Source organism: Amia ocellicauda (assembly GCF_036373705.1).
Source record: "Amia ocellicauda isolate fAmiCal2 chromosome 11 unlocalized genomic scaffold, fAmiCal2.hap1 SUPER_11_unloc_4, whole genome shotgun sequence".
Taxonomy (NCBI): domain Eukaryota; kingdom Metazoa; phylum Chordata; class Actinopteri; order Amiiformes; family Amiidae; genus Amia; species Amia ocellicauda.
This window is the reverse complement of record NW_027102662.1, coordinates 358224-379175: the sequence shown is the minus strand read 5'-3', so window position 1 is coordinate 379175 and position 20952 is coordinate 358224. Positions and strand designations below refer to the sequence as shown.

The 20952-nt window shown below is 43.5% G+C and overlaps 2 non-coding genes across 2 annotated transcripts; both read right to left on the bottom strand.

The window, feature by feature from the left end:
* Positions 1–6804: 6804 nt before the first annotated feature.
* Positions 6805–6877, bottom strand: trnav-cac (transfer RNA valine (anticodon CAC)). Its single transcript has one exon. It is a non-coding gene; the product is annotated as a tRNA-Val (tRNA).
* A 1182-nt stretch (positions 6878–8059) lies between these two features.
* trnav-cac (transfer RNA valine (anticodon CAC)) lies at positions 8060–8132 on the bottom strand. The gene has a single exon. It is a non-coding gene; the product is annotated as a tRNA-Val (tRNA).
* Between the last annotated feature and the right edge of the window lie 12820 nt (positions 8133–20952).

Below are 20952 nucleotides of genomic sequence, written 5' to 3'. Positions count from 1 at the left end.
CTCTCTCTTCATCACTGTGCAGACAAGAGGTAGTTTGATTTTCAGTTTCCACACACGTTCTACACAGAGGGAACATCAATTTTCCCGAACACCTGTAAGGCAACACGGGTAAGAACAGCTCGCGAGGAGGGTACATGGTGACTTTGATCAAACCAAAGTAATGTCCGATTTCGAGAAAGTCACGATAAACAATGGTTGGACGCCCCACCGGGTACATTTTGGTCTTGTTGACATAAGGGTACAGACTGGTGAAATCATAGTAATCTACTCTCTCACCCTCCTTTACCTCATAATGTAAACAGAGGGCGTTGGTACGACCCCCAAATAACGCATCCCGGGGCTCTAGACGTTCAGGAAAGTCCAAGGTTTCCATAAACCGTTGTACCCCCGCTTCCTGTTGCTTCAGGGTCGTCCACTCGTGTTTCCAAATCACCAGCACGTTCAAACCATAGGTGTTTTTTAAAGTTTCAATTCGTTCCTGGAAATCATAGTACATATCACCGGAGAGTTTTTGTGTTACGGGGTTAAAGGTGTTTGGGTCGAAGCACTGAGGACAGCCATGGTAAATACAACCTGCAAACTCATAAGCGGTATGCCGCCCGGACACGTCGCTAAAACCGTCTAAGTCATAAGGCCCCATTTTGACTTCCCCTTGATTTAAAGCATGTCTGATGAAGATGTTATCCCGGGCACTCAGGTATTCCAGCCACTGTATGGAGACAGTCGAAAAGTTCTTTTGTCTAGCACGATAGTTGTCAGAAGTGGTGACCGCTATAGTGTTTTTCTGCAAGAAATTGGACCGATACATTTTCATGCAGAGAGACGCTATGGTCACACTTTGCAAAGGGTCGAGACCCGATGTGTTGATAACCTCGGCGCGGAAACGCACACAGGCTTCTTTAAGGATCACCACATCATTTTTACAATAAGCGGCCATCTCTTCTCGGAAATCAAAAACACCTCCCTTAACCGTATTGTACCATTTAAAGAATTCCTCCCTCTCATGAGACATCATAGTATCAACCCCATAATAAGAGGCGGGCGGGTAGGACCCTCGATAATTTTGAGTGTCCTTAGTATTAAAAAAATGGCAGAACCAACCTTTCTTCTGAGCCTCAAAACCCAGAGCCTTAGGCAAAGCGCTCAATTTCATGGGGAGGAAATTTAACGAGTCTATGTAACGTTAGTTGAAAGCTTCGTCGGTGAAACACATGATCTTGCTACCCTGAGCTATTATTTTTGGGGTCACCCCATTTTCCACCAGATACTTCATCAAAATGTAAGAATCATAACCCTTAGCATTGTGGGCAATAAATGTGTAATTGAGGTATTTTGGACCGCGATACCGCGTAAAGAAATCCCTGACACAACTCTCACCGCTAGCTGACCACTCACGATCCAACATGTCAATACAGTGTATATAATTAGCAACGTGGACCCCGTTTTCTTGCCGGCATTCAAAAGCAAAAAAGACATACCGGTTGTGCGGCGGCTCCTTTTTAACCGGCTGAATAAAGCACTGGTGTTCGGACCCCGGGGTTAAATCAGCATTACAGATCCTGCATCTCGGCTCCAGACATTTGTGTGGTTTAACCTCATGAAAACGGTACTGGAGGCAACACTGCGGGCAATATTTAGTTTGATCACAATAACTCCGTTTTTTAACCCCCTCAGCAGCGGCCCTCTGTACCTTATGCTCGGAAAAACAGAACGCTGAGAGACAAATCCTTAAGCAATCTTTACATCGGATGGTAGGGGCCAAACCCTTACGACATTGCGGATTGAAACAGACGTTACAGTAACCGTCACAGCGGTGCTTAAGCTTATCATTGAAGGCCTTATAACACCAATGACAAACATACGAACAACCCAAAAAAGCCGTCAAACTCTTTATTCCAAAGTAATGACTATCACTTAGGAAGAGAAACAGTGTCTGTGTATGGGTTTCAGGATGTATCTGAAATTTCACAAATACTTCCTTTACCTCACAACGGTACCACACAACAATTTTTAAAGACAACAACTCCTCAAACTTGGTGATGTCTGAAAAGGCAACCATCTGTTGAGAGTTTAAGCAGGCCCTCTGATGAAGCATTAAAGCCTCTTGCAGAGCTTGGGGTTCAGGCATGTCGGGGGTGAGTAGTTTTATTAAACTGTAAGCAAAACAGAGCTTATTGTCCCCACTGGAACTCACCACTAATTGCCTGAGCTTGGTCCTAATTATGTCGTTCTTCAAGCATTTCGACAGTCTTCTAAGCGCCCCACCCTCAGGGTTACGAACCACATTCATTACCAGAGACAGACTTTCATCAGCTAAGATGGCTGCGTTACTTTGCAATAACGCTTCGATTTTAGCCAGACATCTAAATTATCTCCACTCAGCATTACAGATAGGTTGCTAAACAAATCATCCCCTCTGAGTTCTAACTGTACAACATCTCGAGGTCTGACCCTTTCAGCAACCTGTTCAAGCATTTTCTGCAAGGCCTCGTGTATGTTGACAAATATTTCTGCATAATTGTCACAATTTAAAAGTTCTGCAAAATTAAAACGCTGAATCATTTCAAAATTGTTATAGGCCGGTCTATCTATAATCACGGGATCACTGGTACTCTTGGACACATCATCATTTTGAACAAAGCCTTCACCCCCTACATTCTCACAGAGCATGTCCTCCACAGCCTTATCAGTCTCAGAACCCTCCACATTCCGAACACCCCCACTGCTGACATCTACAAAACCCCCTTTTTGAGGAGGCTCATTTAAAGCCTGTAAAAGTCCTTCAAAGATATCCAACCGGTTAATGTCAAGACCCTCCTCTATAGTGATGGCTGCTTCTGCCGCCATCCTGTGTTCTAATTGTCTCAAATCATTTATAATAGGGGCAGAATTTGGTCGGGGTAGCTCCTCCAAAGCCTCCACCATTTCAAACAAATCGGGGTGAACTAGGGGGTGAACCTCTATAAGCGCTACCGGTGGGAGGTGGTTATTTAGATCATTGACCATCTGTAACAGGTCGGGGTTCACTGGTAAGTCTGTTAATTCACATTCTATCGGTGGTAATTGGGGGTTATTTAAATCATTTATCATTTGTAATAGTTCCAGGTTCATTGGGACATCAGAGGAGTTCACAACAGGGCCGGGGATGTTCTCTCGGGAAGGTCTTTTTGGGGCCCTAGCTTGTTCATAATCCTTTAGTTTGTGAGTTCTTTTACCAAGTCAGGACATTTTTTAATTTATTTTTTATTTTTCCAACAACCCACAATAGTAAGGCGTTTTGTGTCTATTAAAACATTAAATACGGTACAATTCGTTAGTAAGGGTATTAATAAGGGTGTTTTGGCTCTCTATCACCAGGTTTTGCCCCACTAACACAAGTCTTTGATTTTGTAACAAAGTATGTAGCAACTCATGCCGACCTTCAGGAAGTAGCTCCGGGGGCTGGTGGCCTGGCTCAGCTTCAAAGGATGGTCGCTCCGGTAAATCTCGGTCGAAGGAGGCAGGGAGCGAGCGTATACTCATGGACGGAGACCAAGAAGGCCTTTGCGGTGACACCCTGGCCAAGCGCGGGGTACTGTTCCGCGTTTCTGTAGCCAAGAAACGGGTCTGGGGGAACGATGTTGAAACCAGGCCGTCGTTGGGTGGTGTGTCAGCCCTGACTGACGGCGACCCATGAGGTTGTTGGATGCCTGTATTTGTTCCGCCCGACAATGCGGCGGGCTGAATCTGGGGTGTTGAATTACCCCCAGAAGGCTGTGGCCTGAGTAGATGTTGGGGGGTCTCCAAGACCACCGTGGGGGATCCTCTCGGTGATCTCACCGGGGAAGATGTTTGATCCCACTTAGACGGGGTAATTGTTCTCAATAGCTCATCCACAGAATGACTATCCCAAGAGTCTTGGGAAGAATAAAAATATACATTACATTTACATCTTTAAACGGCGACAGAAATCAAACTTAAAACAACATGTCCAGGACATTCAAAACCTTTAGCTTTTTTAGACCTTTGAAAATAGCCTTAGACATTCACTACAACGCAATATTATTTACAGACAATATATTTATTAGGACTTGATAATAAATGTAAAACAGAGAAGCCGCTGTAAATAAACTGTTTCTTAAATGTTTCTTTAAAAACTGTAATATTGTTAATAAAACACACACACACACAACAACATTTCATTTTTAAACGAACCTTCCAAGTGTAAACGATTCCTGATCCCGGGACTTCCTGTTTCACAAACGTTTTCACGATCTGTTTAAATATTAAATACAATGAACACCTTCAAGCCTTTTCCTACAACCACTTTAAAACAGAAGTATAATAGCGGGAGATAAGTCAAACAACTTACTAAACCCTTTCGGACGGCTTTACTTCCTAACCAGACGGTACGGCAATCAGTCATTTCTAAACACGATCCCCAGAAACAAGCCTAGACCTGTCTGGACTTCTAAAGATCTTTCCCAGAACCCCCCGCCCTACAGGAAACGGTCACCCATCGCTTAAATATTAGCCGTCAACGGGCAAACAAAGCCCTTTTAAAAACATTAAAGTTTGAAAGATCTTACTTACCTCCACAGAATAATCGTTTCTTATTTTTTTCGGCTGGTTTAGCTTTTTGCACCGCTGTGAAGGTAAGAGACATGTTTAACCTTTAACCACACCGCTTTATAAAAAGCTTTAACCTCTTACAGGCTGCAGACATATACTCACAGCTATCAGATACCGGGGCTGATGGCCTTTCAGATTCTTGAAAGGTTACGGTTCTCGAAGGTAAAACGAAACAAGCCCTCGATGTGGAAGGCCTTTCGTTGTCTCGAACCACGTTTCTTAATACTGTTAGACAGGATAATTTTTTAAAATTAACAAAACTGGACTCAAACATCTTACAGAAACGTTATACAAACAAACAGGGATTTAGTTCTTACCCGGTCGGCAGACAGTCTGTCTAGGGACAACCACTTCTCTTGGTCGATCCTCGGAGACATTAATCACAGGCCTTTCGATAGTTTCTGTGTAATTAAAGAGACCGGCATTAATATATATTAAAACGTTTTCATAACTCTAATGAGCCGCTTCAAAACCACACACACCCATACATAAGAACCCATGAGCGCAAACACAAAAATCTTACCGTCGTTGTTCCAGATGATCTCCTCAGCGTTGGGAATTAACTCTTGTTGACTGGCTGAAAAATAATTTTACAGAACTTAAAACAGATGTTATAGCCTTATTTACAATACATGCACACAACACGCTCTGAGTCAATGAAAATAATCTGAAGACTTGCCTAAAAACTCATTTAAATCGAAGTCGCTGATGTTGTTTCCGGACATTGTTGATCTTTAGTCTTAAATCGAAAGGTCAGTAAGAGTCTGTCGAGCTGAAGACCAGACCTTCATACTTATACTGATGGCCACATGCCGGATCTGCGTGTAAGGCATTGCTCTGGTCTGGCCTAAGCTAAAAAACAACCTGAGCCAAGAAAATAACTATAAAGATCTAAAATAACTAGCGCTTTTACAGTGATTTTTTTTTTTTTTTTTAATAGCGATGCTTTGTTTGGTATTAAACAAGTCACAAACTACTCAGACCAGCGTTTATCCCCGCAAAAGAGATATTTGGGTTTATTTTACAAAGCTTATAAATTATATAGGTTAAAAGTATTCTGAATGTTTTGATACCACATGCCATACGTACTGTTGTCTGAGCCCACTCCCGCCACCCATAGTGTGAGTGATTTAGCCTTGAGTGTTGTGATCTATTTAGCATTGAGTGATCAGTTGTTTTTATTTTTTAAACGATTCCTTATCATCAGGGATTGAGACTGCTAAAATACCTTAAAAGCATATCCTTATCTTAAGTCTAACTCTTATGAGCTTTAAGACCCTAGAATGTATTTAAGTAAAACGACTGAACACATTATGTGAGAGATAAAATATAACCACAGCTTTTTTTTTTTTTTTTTACAAAAACAATTAACCTATACACACAAACACCCACACACACACCCTCTTTTTTAATTTTATTTTTAATTAAATTTGAGGGGAGAGACAGAGCCAGATACAGTGTGGATAACATAAGTACCCTATGCAAAACAGGCATTGTTAGGACCTGGGATCATAACAGACAACAGAACTTGTTGATCTTATAAAATGATTGGGCGAGAGAGAGAGAGAGACAGACAGAGACAGTGTGAATATGATAAACGCACTATTCAAAACTGGCATTGTTAAGACCTGGGACCATTACAGACAACAGAACTTGTTGATCTTATAACGGTTTAGATTTACTAAACCATTACATGTATATTTAAAAAAGACCCCCAAACACTACAGGAAGAGCCGACCCATTCACACTCTACAGTTGACCAACAAGAACAACAAGAACAACAGGTTATGGGCGGCCTTGTTGTTCAGGGTTTTATGGGTGTACACTTTCTGACGGATATGACGTAGGAATAATTAAGGAAATAACTCTACCTAAAATCACGCCCCCCAATTATGACGTAGGAATATTAATAAGCTTAGGGCATACGTCATAACAAAATAGGCCGCGCCCATAAAACCCTACTATCTACTCATAAGAGTAACAGCAATGTCGCCGATCCTGCTACGGTCGTATTGTAACAGCAACAACATGTATCGATTTTAAAACTGTCAGTTCCAGCGCCTCGCAAAGCTACCCTTCTGTGATCGTTTGTTCTCAAGGTCAGGATTTCTTGACACTCCGAGGAAGAGAAAACGATGGCCGGCCGCGTTACAGGGACAGATAACAAAGCACTAGCACGCGTGCACCGCAGGTTGTTTCCGCCCGGTTTCGAACCAGGGACCTTTCGCGTGTGAGGCGAACGTGATAGCCACTACACTACGGAAACCGACATGTCGTGGTGTTTTGAATGGCTCCCATCGAAGCCGGCTGGTAAAACGCGCACAGGTGTTTCCCGTGGGCCAGCCTGTGAGATAAAGGTTTCTATTTTCACTGACCTATTTTGCATTGCTCAAGGACACATCAGGACACTTTGGAAACTCTTTCAAAGGAAGAACGCCCTGAGCTATGACAAGACTTACACTTACCCCAACAAGGTGATGCTCACTGGCTTGTTCAAACAGCTGCTGCTCGTCTTGTGCCACCATCAGACAATCACAGAGCTATTGTGCCTTCTACACCTTACGGTAGCTTTACTTTAACAATAATAATGACGGCGACCTCGACGACAAAAAGAAAAACAAGAACAATAACATCATCATCAGATTTTAATTAAAAGTGGCTACACCAGCGTTTACAATTTCAACCTGTCGACGGACGGACGCTCTGAGTGCACCGATTTCGGGATACTTCGGAAACTCTTTCAAAGGCAGGACGCCCTGCGATCAGACAGTGCGTGCACTTAGCCCAACAAGGTGATGCTGAATGGCTTGTTCAAACGGCTGGTGGTCTTCCTTCACCACCAGACTATCAGAGCTATTGTGCCTTCTACACCTTACGGTAGCAACAAATCTAACTACTGCTTTACTTTAACAATAATAATGACGGCGACCACGACGACAACAAGAACAACAAGAACAACAACATCATCATCATCATCATCATCAGATTTTAATTAAAAGTGGCTACACCAGCGTTTACAATTTCATCCTGTCGACGGACGGACGCTCTGAGTGCACCGATTTCGGGATACTTCGGAAACTCTTTCAAAGGCAGGACGCCCTGCGATCAGACAGTGCCTGCACTTAGCCCAACAAGGTGATGCTGAATGGCTTGTTCAAACGGCTGGTGGTCTTCCGTCACCACCAGACTATCAGAGCTATTTTGCGCCTTCAACTACATAAGAGTAACAGCAATGTCGCCGATCCTGCTACGGTCGTATTGTAACAGCAACAACATGTATCGATTTTAAAAGTGTCAGTTCCAGCGCCTCGCAAAGCTACCCTTCTTACATCGTTTGTTCTCAAGGTCAGGATTTCTTGCCACTCCGAGGAAGAGAAAACGACAGCCACCCTTGGGGCAGAGAGATGGGGGACGGGTAACACGGCACTGGCACACGTGCACCGCGGGTTGTTTCCACCCGGTTTCGAACCGGGGACCTTTCGCGTGTGAGGCAAATGTGATAGCCACTACACTACGGAAACCAACCCGTCCTGGTATTTCGAATAACTCCTATCGAAGCCGGCTGGTAAAACGCACACAGGCGTTTCCCGTGGGCCAGCCTGTGAGATAAAGGTTTCGCATTTCAGGTCGGCTAGACTGTGAGATGGCGTCTGAAGTGCCGCGAAAGGATGCCATTTTCACAGACCTGTTTGGCATTGCTAAAGGGCACATCAGGACACTTTGGAAACTCTTTCAAAGGCAGGTCGCCCTGCGCTTTAAAAGGGATCCCAGCTATGTTGGAGTGGAGCTTTTTGCTTTGGGAGAGAAGGAGGGTACGTTGGAACCTTTTGAGACGGTAATTGAATACTCTTATGAGGACTGGTTGAAGGTGATGGCCTGGAGAGATCTGGGGCTTGTGGATAAGACTCTAGAAGGCTTGCAAGAGGGTCCAAGAGAATGCGAAATGGAGTCTCCGACTCAGGGTTTTGAAAGGTGTGAATGGGAAAGCTTGCAGAACTACGGTAGAGTGGTGAAGAGTCTATCTCAAACTACAGATCGTAAGGTTTTGTTTAGCAGTACCCTGATTACAAACCCTATTGAAGGGGGTGTGGAGGATCCAGAAAAACAGGTTACTGAAATTATGTTTGACGCCGTGGACTGGCCGTTCTTGAAAGAGGTCATAAACTGTATAAATGATGGTTTTGACATCTTGACCAAATGTTCGCAACTGGATTTGGTTAGAAGGAGAATATGCTGGATTATGGATTATATATCCCCCTTGAATGACGACGACGATGATAAAACCGACGACGTGTGGGGTTTTGGAGGGGGGTCTGACGGCTCAGGGGCTACTCTCTTCTAAGAGGGCGGTGTGTCGTGACGTAGTGAAGAGATAGGATAAAAGGCGCAACAATTCATTCATGGTTTAAAATTAAAGAGAATGTCTTACCCGAAAGCTGCGGACGTCGACAGGCTCTACAGGCCTCTTCAAACCCGGGATCACCCCTGGTTCTATTCCCCAGATTTTGTATACACTCTGGAACCCTCTGACTGCGGTTACCCTCCAAGACCTCAGACCCCGGTCCCTCAGGACGAAACAACATGCGGTGCGATGGATGTCCAAATGAGTCTCGGGGATCCCCAGCCTCTGGAGCTCATGGAGGGCCTCGATTTTGCCGAACTGTCTACCGTCTGTGCGTCTCAGGAGGGGGTCAGTCCAATGGATGTAGAAACACCCCACAAACCACCAGGCGACCCAATGAGCATCGGACTGTCCCAGGGGCGTGATGAAGACGCAGGATTTATGCCCGGGGTATGTGACCAAGTAAGCAGAGTGGTTAAAAGCACCCTGGTGTATATTCTGAGTGCTCTCATCGACCGAGCTCTGAAAGAAGTCTGTCGGGGGTGTGAAGTGAATCACCCCAGTCAGTTGAGACACAGTTGTTTGTTTGAACCAGACCGTTACTATTTCCTGTTCTATTTCAACGTGTTTTACAGAAGACTGAACAAACCGTGGCTGAAACCGGCACTAATCAAGGCGTTGTCTTACTCCCACATACATGTCACTGCGGGACAAGTCCAGAAAATCATAGATGAGATTTTGCTGGAGCTGAAAAAGGAGCCGTTTATAATAGAGAAACTTGGGCAGCTGGTCAATGACCTGGATGAGCCGAGTAGAAAAACCGCTGGCAAGCTAAAAGCTTATTTCTTCCGTAAAGAAGTTAAAGCTGGGGGCAGCGACGAGGAATTCGACATCTACGCCACTGATTCAGACTCTGACCTGAACTAAGGGACTTTGAACATGGGGAATGTTCTGGACTGCTTCTGCAACTGGTTCTGTCATCAACACTCTGCAGCTAACCTGAGAGCGCTATTACACCATGTGCTTGACAGAAAAGTAGCCAACACGAGCCTTTTCTCTACAGATTTAACCATCGATGAGGATCAACTTTCAAACCTGGAAAAGTGAATGGCTGCTGTAACAAAGACCGGGGGGTACGAACACTGGGATGAAGCGCTCAAGGGGGCCAAGAATGATATTAGGCCATTTCATCAACATCTGTAGGACCTTTTGCTGAGCATGTTTAATACACCTCTGTTTACTTTTAAAATAGGTCATATTGTTGTTTTATTTACATATGTAACTGAGGTGTGTGCCTACAAGATAAAGAAACAGGTATATTTGTTGATATAGATCAAGTAACCAATCATCTGATTTCTTTTTGTCTGGACCGTAGAAAAAATTGTTGTGTATGTTATACTTTTCTCAAATGTCTAAAAAGGGGTATCTGCTCTCCTGAAGTTGAATAAAAAACCTTGTATAAAAACTTTGCGCATAGTGTGGGTCTGTTTGGTTATTTGACAGAATGACTCGGCAAGCTCCCCAAATGCAGGAACTATACTACAACCCAGCCAAGATTGGGGGTTTGGCGGGTAAGAAGGGTTTTCAAAGAGGACTCGCTGAGGCCGGAGTGAAGGTTAATGATGTGGTTGTTTCAGAATGGTTACGGGAACAAGACGCCTATACCTTACATAAACCTCTCAGGATTAACTTTAAAAGAAACCGCGTATATGCAACTGACATAGACTCACAATGGCAAATGGATCTAGTCGATATGTCAAATTTATCAAAACATAACAATGGTCACAAATTGATGTTGATGTGTATCGATGTGTTATCAAAAAATGCCTGGGCTCGCATTCTACATAATAAAACAGGTCGGGCGGTGACAAGGGCCTTTGAGGATATATTGTCCCAGGGTCGATGTCCTAAATAACTGCAGACTGATAAAGGAAAAGAGTTTCTCAACAGAGAATTTCAGAATCTACTGAAGAGACACAAAATACATCATTTCACCACCGGTAATGAGCTTAAGGCATTGGTAGTGGAGAGGTTTAACCGCACCATAAAGACCAAAATGTGGAGATATTTTACAGCGGTCAACACGTTCAAGTATTTTGATAAAGTTCAGGATTTTATCGATGCTTACAACCAAGGGTATCACACCAGTATTAAAATGAAGCCTATAGATGTTGATCAAAGTAATTCTTTTAAGGTCTATAAAAAATTATACGGACCATTTATTAAGAAGGGAAAAACTACTTATAAGTTCAACATCGGTGATGTGGTTCGCGTTTCAAAGCTAAGGAGTACTTTTGCCAAAGGTTATGAACAAACATTTTCTGACGAATATTTTACAGTTACCGAACAGTTGGCTAGAGACCCACCCGTGTACCGGTTAAAAGACTATGACGGGGAGGATATAGAAGGAACGTTTTACGAAGCCGAGTTACAAAAAATTATTGTGGGTAAAGACAGTGTATACAGAGTTGAAAAGATATTAGCTGAAAAAACCCAGAACCGGAAAAAATATGTGTTGATGAAATGGCTTGGATGGCCTGAAAAGTTCAATAGTTGGGTCCCGGAACAACAGGTTTGCGATATTCAATCCTTATAACAACTTGCCCGCGGGTGTGTTGTGGGCATTACTTTCGATACTCAAGATGGAATCAGGAGGCTTCTACGTGACTCTACCCAGTAACGCCTCTCTCGATATATACCCTAAAAATGAAATATCCAGTTACACGGTACAATTTGGAAAATCTATAGATCTAAGGGGGTCGTGGGAAGTGGGGTTGGCGGAAATACAGTATCCTTACACTTGGGCTGTTTTACAAGATAAGGATGCCACCTTCGCCATTTTTGATGATGTTAAAAAGAGTCAATGGACATTCACGATACAAGGAGGTTATTATGACAATGTGGATAAAATATTAGATGAGATGCATAAACAGTTCTCAGAAGGCACCCCCAACATCAAGCTATATTACAACCCTATTAAAAACAGAGTGTACAAGGTGTCAAAACCAGGTATTAGCATTCAAACCAGCGGCCAACTGGGGCGTATATTTGGGTTCTATTCTGACACAGAGAGCAGGTTCTCAGAAGTGGTGGGGCGGCTTTTACACTCTTTATGTGTATACGGATATCATAACCCACCAGAGGGTCGGGGATAGTTATGTCCCCCTTTTGAGAAATGTACTTATTAAAGGTAAAAGCAATGACATGGTCACAATTACTTATGACAAACCACACTACGTACCAGTCTCAAAGACCCAATTTGACAACATCACGATCGAAGTAAAATCGGATCAGAATATCAACGTACCCTTCCGCTTCGGTAAAGTTAATGTCAAACTACATTTTCGACCCCTGAAACAGTGTGTACATTATTAAAATGGCTACCTCGAGGGGTTATGTAGATCCTAGCGCCTATGTGGATTATTACAAGATGCAAGATGGAACGGCTTGCCCGGTTTTGTAGGAGCCCCCACAATGTATGGCGCCGGTCTAGGAGGACTCTTTCGTGGTCTCTTTAGAATGGCCGTACCCCTGCTTAAGAGAGGCTTTGCTATAGCCAGACCCCACTTGAAATCAGCGGCTAAAAATATTGTTAGTGACGTGTTCACCAATGTTATGAACCGGGCAGCTAGCCATGAGCATCAGGAGGGTTCGGGTCTCATGGTAATGGCGAGGAGGGGGGGTAAAAGAAGAAACAGCATGTGTCCACCAGGGCGACGAAGATCCGTGGCTAACAAAAAACGAAGAATCTCTCATTCTCCAACATATCGTGGAAACACTCGGAGAAGGAAGCAGCACAAGAAAAAACCTGCAAAAAGAAAGTCTCAAAGAAAGAAAAATAGAGCCTCAGGATACATCTTTTAAACATGTCTTTTGTCCACAGTCTATTGGAAGAATGCGTCAAATCAGAACTGGATCTGTTTACAGTTCCATACACTCAAACGAGTATAGATAAGATCATATATGTAGAGATTCCCCCTCTTTCTGCAATTTCAGACACGGCCCCTCTGGAGTTTTTTATGGCTGGCAATGGCGAGGATTATATTGATTTGAATAACACATTTATTTTAATGAACTGTAAAGTGACTGATGAGGATGGCGATGCAATCGAGAAGACGACCAACGCTGGGGTCATCAATTACCCGGTGGCCACCATGTTTTCACAGGTGGATGTGACCCTGGGAGATCGGCTCATTAGTCAAAGCAGCAATACTTACCCCTATAGAGCCATGATGGAGTGTATCCTTAATTATAGTGAGGAGACCCTAAGCAAACAGTTCAACCCCGGCCTTTTCTTCAAAGAAATCCCGGAAGCTATGGACGACAAGGATCCAGAGGGACTCAATAAGGGTTTGCAAAAAAGAACGGCCTTTTCAACAGAAGGGAGGACCTTTGAGCTAATGGGGCATATCCATGCAGACATATTTTTCCAAGAAAAACTCATGCTCAACGGGGTAGACATTAAAATTAAAATGATCCGTAGTAAAAGTGCTTTTTGTCTGATGACCCCTGATACTGAAAAATATAAACTGACCATATTATCGGCCTCGCTGTTTGTGAAAAAAGTGTCCGTCTCCCCGGCGGTTAAACTAGGACACGCGCAGGCGTTAATGACGGCAAACGCCAAGTACCCGATCGAAAGAGTCTATATGAAAGTCCACAGTATCCCCGCAGGGACACGGGTGATGAACCAGGAAAATCTGTTTCTAGGACAGCTCCCAAAACAGGTTATTATAGGTCTCGTGGATAATGATGCATTTACCGGGGTTTACAACAAGAACCCCTTTATCTTTAAACATTATAACGCGGAATTTATAGCGTTGTACATCGATGGTGTGCAGGTTCCATCCAGACCTTTTCAACCTGACTTTGAAAACGGCAATGCGGTTCGTGAATATTACAGTCTAGTACTGGCTACGGGTCGCCATCTCAAGGATCAAACTCTGCTGATCGATCGCCGGGAATACTGCAGCGGTTACACCCTGTACGGTTTCAACCTGACCCCTGACGAAGAGTGTGGACAACATTTTTCACTGATGAAGACGTGCAATATGCGTTTGGTGATGCGTTTCAAGCAGCCTCTACCACGCACTGTAAATATGGTCGTGAATGCTGTGTTTGACAACATTATTGAGGAGAATCAGAGGAGAAACATTCTGTATGATTATTATTAAAATGAACACCAGAGAGCTCAACCACATCATGAATGCCCTGGCCGGCTCACGGAAACTGTTTCAAGGAGTCTACGCCTGCGATCAGCTGCCTAAATTTAAGATCAAGAATTTACCAGCAATGTACATAATCAACACACACCCTAAAAATATGCCCGGAGAACATTGGCTGGCTATTTATCTAAGGGAGGACCACCGTGGTGAATTTTTTGATTCCTATGCAAACCCCCCGGATTTCAGACCTTTCCCTCGGAAGATAAATAACTTTCTGCTCAACAACTGTCAAGAAACCATTTACAGCGGTCGTCAAGTACAAAGTCTTCAGACCTTCACTTGTGGTCAACACTGTGTGTTTTTCTTATATCATAGATCTAAAGGAAGGTCATACCCCGATATTATGGCCTTGTACAGTGAGGATTTAGGCCAAAATTATAAAAAAGTGGCAGAGTTTGTCAGTACACTGTGGACCCCCCCTTATAACACAATGACTTACGACCCTAGCCAGCCATGTATACAGATGGGGTGTTCTTGTGAGGATTTTAAAACATGTCATGCGTGTTATGGTGAAAAAATAATGAAAACAGCCTTTGAATCATTAGTTTTGTTTTTATTCAACACAATTCTTATACAAAGCAGGGGTTATGGTATAAATAAATGTACAACATTTGAAAAAAAAAAAAAAAAAAAAAATTGTTTGTCGGGTCATTATTTACAGGGGAGACAAATAAAAACATGATATTAATAAGCTTCCCAACGATGGATAGATCCTGAGGATGGTCGCTCAGCACGGTCAGAGTAATGAGATATCGGAGTCAGATCAGGCTCCACCTCTTTACAAGGGGCGGATTTTTTGTAGCGTTTCCTGGTTAGGAACTGTTGATTGGGGCATGTTCAGACAGGCCATCGCCTGTAGGTAAGCATTCCAGCCTACAGGTCGGCGACTATCGGGTACCTTATTAGTGCTAGTGACACTCTTCAACAAATCAAACATGTGTGAACCTTTGATCAGTTGTCCTTTAAAAACAAATTCACCCTGTTCATTCCAAGCAGTTACCCGCGGTTTCTGAACCATTTTGTGCAGGATATATTGTGCATGTCTTTTGCTTCTGGCCGGCATGTTTCTCAAAACATCCGTTACAACATCTCCCTCTGAACTCTCAACAGGTTCGGTCACCGCAACATCTTTATCAACCGTACCCCCCGCATCAGCCCCAGAACCATTTTCTTGATAGGCCATGGTTAAAGTTAAAATGTTTTGATCTTTTTCACCCTGTCTAACCAGACGGAGGTAGCGCTGTAACGTGTTGGTATACAACTGGGCTTTGGAATACTGATTTAAATCGGCCCTGGCCTGTATAGCTTTCATTTCAGAGTCCAGGTTGTTTTCGGCCGTTTGTCTAATGGGCTCTGGCCCGACAACATTTTTTCTCAGTTTCTCAAGCTGCTCCTGAGGGATCAAAAACATTTTCTGAGCATATTCCATTATTAACCCACTCTGGAAGCTAGAAGACTGGTTAGGAAAGGCACGGCTATGCTCAACAGCGGTCCTATAAAACCCCCGGTTTGATTAATCTTCTTTCTTTTTCTTTTAATAGAATACTTCTTATTAGCGATGATCTTGATAACCGCTTTTTGTTTTTTGAGTTTAGAATGTTGAGAAGGGGTTAGGGGTATATTACCGCGTAAGATGTTAAAAGCTATTTCACACAGGGTCTCGATCAAATCCGAGGGGGCCCCTGCCAGCACAGCTTTCCTATGGCGCGGGCTCCCCTCAAATAACATTTGCAAAAGCGGCAGATTTCTTTTAATCCGAACAGACATTCTTATTTATTTCCTTTTCTTTAGCACATACACTGCCGGCCAATCGGGCGGGCACAAACCTGTTCTGAGGCGAAAGTCTTCTGGGGTTTGTGCTTTTAAGTCCGCAATCAAGTACCCGTAGGGTTTTTTGGTGGCATCCTCAAATGCCTCCAAAAAGAACTTGGTCTGGTTAGGGTACATTTGACGAGCCAAGACGGTGACCTGTAGTTTATCTCTGGGGTTTTTAAAAAGAATTATATAATTGGCATTTAAATTAATAGTGCGGCTTTTTTTACCTTGAAAAAATAGATTTTGAACTAAATAAATAATACTTAACTTCCTATGATGAGTGTACTTTGTGAAAGCTTTTTCCACTTCACTGTTGTCACCGGCCTGCTCCATCAGGTCATCAAGGATCACTAGATTAGTTTGACCGGGCGGGAACAAGTCATCGTCACACAACGAGGCGGGGAGACCTTGCACAAATTTCAGATTATTTTTTTTCGAAGCCAAATCATCGTAGAGAGGTTGCCAGCAAGAGTAACACCACACTATGTTGTCAAGAGCTTGGGACACGGTTGCGTCCACATCTTCTATGATGTTCTTTATAAGATAGCTCTTCCCCGAATTGGAGGGACCGGCTATAATACAGGAGAAAGGGTGTTGAAATCTGTTATCAAAACCACCGCTAATATCCATAAGGCAGAGTGGTATAATCAGTCTTCAACACTCTTTTATTGTACACCACCCTGAATCGTTTGTTTAGTGATCTATTTTCCAACGTGTACCCCTTTTTATTGCGATAGATCTGATTTCCGGCTGTAATAATCTCACGAGGAGGCGCGTCTTTCTCGGTTACAAAACTTTCTACCAGGGTCGTCAGAGACTTGATGTTAATGAGCTTGTTGTTACAATGGTTCAGAGTGAAACCCTTAACTTTCATACAGGTCTTACCCGCAGCCGTTCTGTATGCGTAAGTCTTAGGACCCCCTGAAACAAACTCCACTATGTGGTCCTGAGGATCTAGTTCGCTCGTTAACTCCCCAAGGTAGTCCCCGAGGGGAGGGACCCAATCCCCTGGCCTGGTGACAAAGATTACAGAGTCAGTATCATGATAGAGCGTGCGTTCCTGCAACTGATCCATTAAGTTGTACAGTTCAACCCGGGCGTAAGCCGTGGTAAAAACCGCTATGAAAACATTAACGTTCCCCTGTTTGGTGGGGAAATCTTTAGGGGCCCTCCACTGGACCTGTGCCACGTGGTCATTTAAGAATTGAAAGTGTGATACTGCATGTTGTTTGGAAAACATAAATTCTATAAACTGTTCAGGGGTTTTAATCAAGGTTGTGTTTAGACGGTAATTTCTTTCCCCAAACTTACCCCACAGACTGTTTAAAATCAGTTTGGACATTTGTCTCTTGGCGGGGTTTACAGTTATGTTCCCCGGCTCTAGACGGATCCCTTCCTTTTCAAAATATTGCTGAACGTATCGCTCTTTGGCCGCGGAGTCAACACACCATGAGGGATAGCCCAATGCCTCCTGTTTCCCTTTCAGATGGGTCATAATGTAATCAGCAAAAAGAGTATCAGATTTTTCAGAAAAATGCCAAACCTCATGCACCTTACCGACTCTGTAACCTTTCTCCACCGCCTTGTCAAGCTCAATGTTACACTAGACACCCGTCAGCGCTCTCTCTTCATCACTGTGCAGACAAGAGGTAGTTTGATTTTCAGTTTCCACACACGTTCTACACAGAGGGAACATCAATTTTCCCGAACACCTGTAAGGCAACACGGAGGAGGGTACATGGTGACTTTGATCAAACCAAAGTAATGTCCGATTTCGAGAAATTCACGATAAACAATGGTTGGACGCCCCACCGGGTACATTTTGGTCTTGTTGACATAAGGGTACAGACTGGTGAAATCATAGTAATCTACTCTCTCACCCTCCTTTACCTCATAATGTAAACAGAGGGCATTGGTACGACCCCCAAATAACGCATCCCGGGGCTCTAGACATTCAGGAAAGTCCAAGGTTTCCATAAACCGTTGTACCCCCGCATCCTGTTGCTTCAGGGTCGTCCACTCGTGTTCCCAAATCACCAGCACGTTCAAACCATAGGTGTTTTTTAAAGTTTCAATTCGTTCCTGGAAATCATAGTAGATATCACCGCAGAGTTTTTGTGATTCGGGGTTAAAGGTGTTTGGGTCGAAGCACTGAGGACAGCCATGGTAAATACAACCAGCAAACTCATAAGCGGTACGCCGCCCGAACACGTCGCTAAAACCGTCTAAGTAGTAAGGCCCCATTTTGACTTCCCCTTGATTTAAAGCATGTCTGATGAATATGTTATCCCGGGCACTCAGGTATTCCAGCCACTGTATGGAGACAGTCGAAAAGTTATTTTGTCTAGCACGATAGTTGTCAGAAGTGGTGACCGCTATAGTGTTTCTCTGCAAGAAATTGGACCGATACATTTTCATGCAGAGAGACACTATGGTCACACTTTGCAAAGGGTCGAGACCCGATGTGTTGATAACCTCGGCGCGGAAACGCACACAGGCTTCTTTAAGGATCACCACATCATTTTTACAATAAGCGGCCATCTCTTCTCGGAAATCAAAAACACCTCACTTAACCGTATTGTACCATTTAAAGAATTCCTCCCTCTCATGAGACATCATAGTATCAACCCCATAATAAGAGGCGGGCGGGTAGGACCCTCGATAATTTTGAGTGTCCTTAGTATTAAAAAAATGGCAGAACCAACCTTTCTTCTGAGCCTCAAAACCCAGAGCCTTAGGCAAAGCGCTCAATTTCATGGGGAGGAAATTTAACGAGTCTATGTAACGTTAGTTGAAAGCTTCGTCGGTGAAACACATGATCTTGCTACCCTGAGCTATTATTTTTGGGGTCACCCCATTTTCCACCAGATACTTCATCAAAATGTAAGAATCATAACCCTTAGCATTGTGGGCAATAAATGTGTAATTGAGGTATTTTGGACCGCGATACCGCGTAAAGAAATCCCTGACACAACTCTCACCGCTAGCTGACCACTCACGATCCAACATGTCAATACAGTGTATATAATTAGCAACGTGGACCCCGTTTTCTTGCCGGCATTCAAAAGCAAAAAAGACATACCGGTTGTGCGGCGGCTCCTTTTTAACCGGCTGAATAAAGCACTGGTGTTCGGACCCCGGGGTTAAATCAGCATTACAGATCCTGCATCTCGGCTCCAGACATTTGTGTGGTTTAACCTCATGAAAACGGTACTGGAGGCAACACTGCGGGCAATATTTAGTTTGATCACAATAACTCCGTTTTTTAACCCCCTCAGCAGCGGCCCTCTGTACCTTATGCTCGGAAAAACAGAACGCTGAGAGACAAATCCTTAAGCAATCTTTACATCGGATGGTAGGGGCCAAACCCTTACGACATTGCGGATTGAAACAGACGTTACAGTAACCGTCACAGCGGTGCTTAAGCTTATCATTGAAGGCCTTATAACACCAATGACAAACATACGAACAACCCAAAAAAGCCGTCAAACTCTTTATTCCAAATTAATGTCTATCACCTAGGAAGAGAAACAGTGTCTGTGTATGGGTTTCAGGATGTGTCTGAAATTGAACAAATACTTCCTTTACCTCACAACGGTACCACACAACAATTTTTAAAGACAACAACTCCTCAAACTTGGTAATGTCTGAAAAGGCAACCATCTGTTGAGAGTTTAAGCCGGCCCTCTGATGAAGCATTAAAGCCTCTTGCAGAGCTTGGGGTTCAGGCATGTCGGGGGTGAGTAGTTTTATTAAACTGTAAGCAAAACAGAGCTTATTGTCCCCACTGGAACTCACCACTAATTGCCTGAGCTTGGTCCTAATTATGTCGTTCTTCAAGCATTTCGACAGTCTTCTAAGCGCCCCACCCTCAGGGTTACGAACCACATTCATTACCAGAGACAGACTTTCATCAGCTAAGATGGCTGCGTTACTTTGCAATAACGCTTCGATTTTAGCCAGACATCTAAATTATCTCCACTCAGCATTGCAGATAGGTTGCTAAACAAAGCATCCCCTCTGAGTTCTAACTGTACAACATCTCGAGGTCTGACCCTTTCAGCAACCTGTTCAAGCATTTTCTGCAAGGCCTCGTGTATGTTGACAAATATTTCTGCATAATTGTCACAATTTAAAAGTTCTGCAAAAGTAAAACGCTGAATCATTTCAAAATTGTTATAGGCCGGTCTATCTATAATCACGGGATCACTGGTACTCTTGGACACATCATCATTTTGAACAAAGCCTTCACCCCCTACATTCTCACAGAGCATGTCCTCCACAGCCTTATCAGTCTCAGAACCCTCCACATTCCGAACACCCCCACTGCTGACATCTACAAAACCCCCTTTTTGAGGAGGCTCATTTAAAGCCTGTAAAAGTCCTTCAAAGATATCCAACCGGTTAATGTCAAGACCCTCCTCTATAGTGATGGCTGCTTATGCCGCCATCCTGTGTTCTAATTGTCTCAAATCATTTATAATAGGGGCAGAATTTGGTCGGGGTAGCTCCTCCAAAGCCTCCACCATTTCAAACAAATCGGGGTGAACTAGGGGGTGAACCTCTATAAGCGCTACCGGTGGGAGGTGGTTATTTAGATCATTGACCATCTGTAACAGGTCGGGGTTCACCGGTAAGTCTGTTAATTCACATTCTATCGGTGGTAATTGGGGGTTATTTAAATCATTTATCATTTGTAATAGTTCCAGGTTCATTGGGACATCAGAGGAGTTCACAACAGGGCCGGGGATGTTCTCTCGGGAAGGTCTTTTTGGGGCCCTAGCTTGTTCATAATCCTTTAGTTTGTGAGTTCTTTTACCAAGTCAGGACATTTTTTAATTTATTTTTTATTTTTCCAACAACCCACAATAGTAAGGCGTTTTGTGTCTATTAAAACATTAAATACGGTACAATTCGTTAGTAAGGGTATTAATAAGGGTGTTTTGGCTCTCTATCACC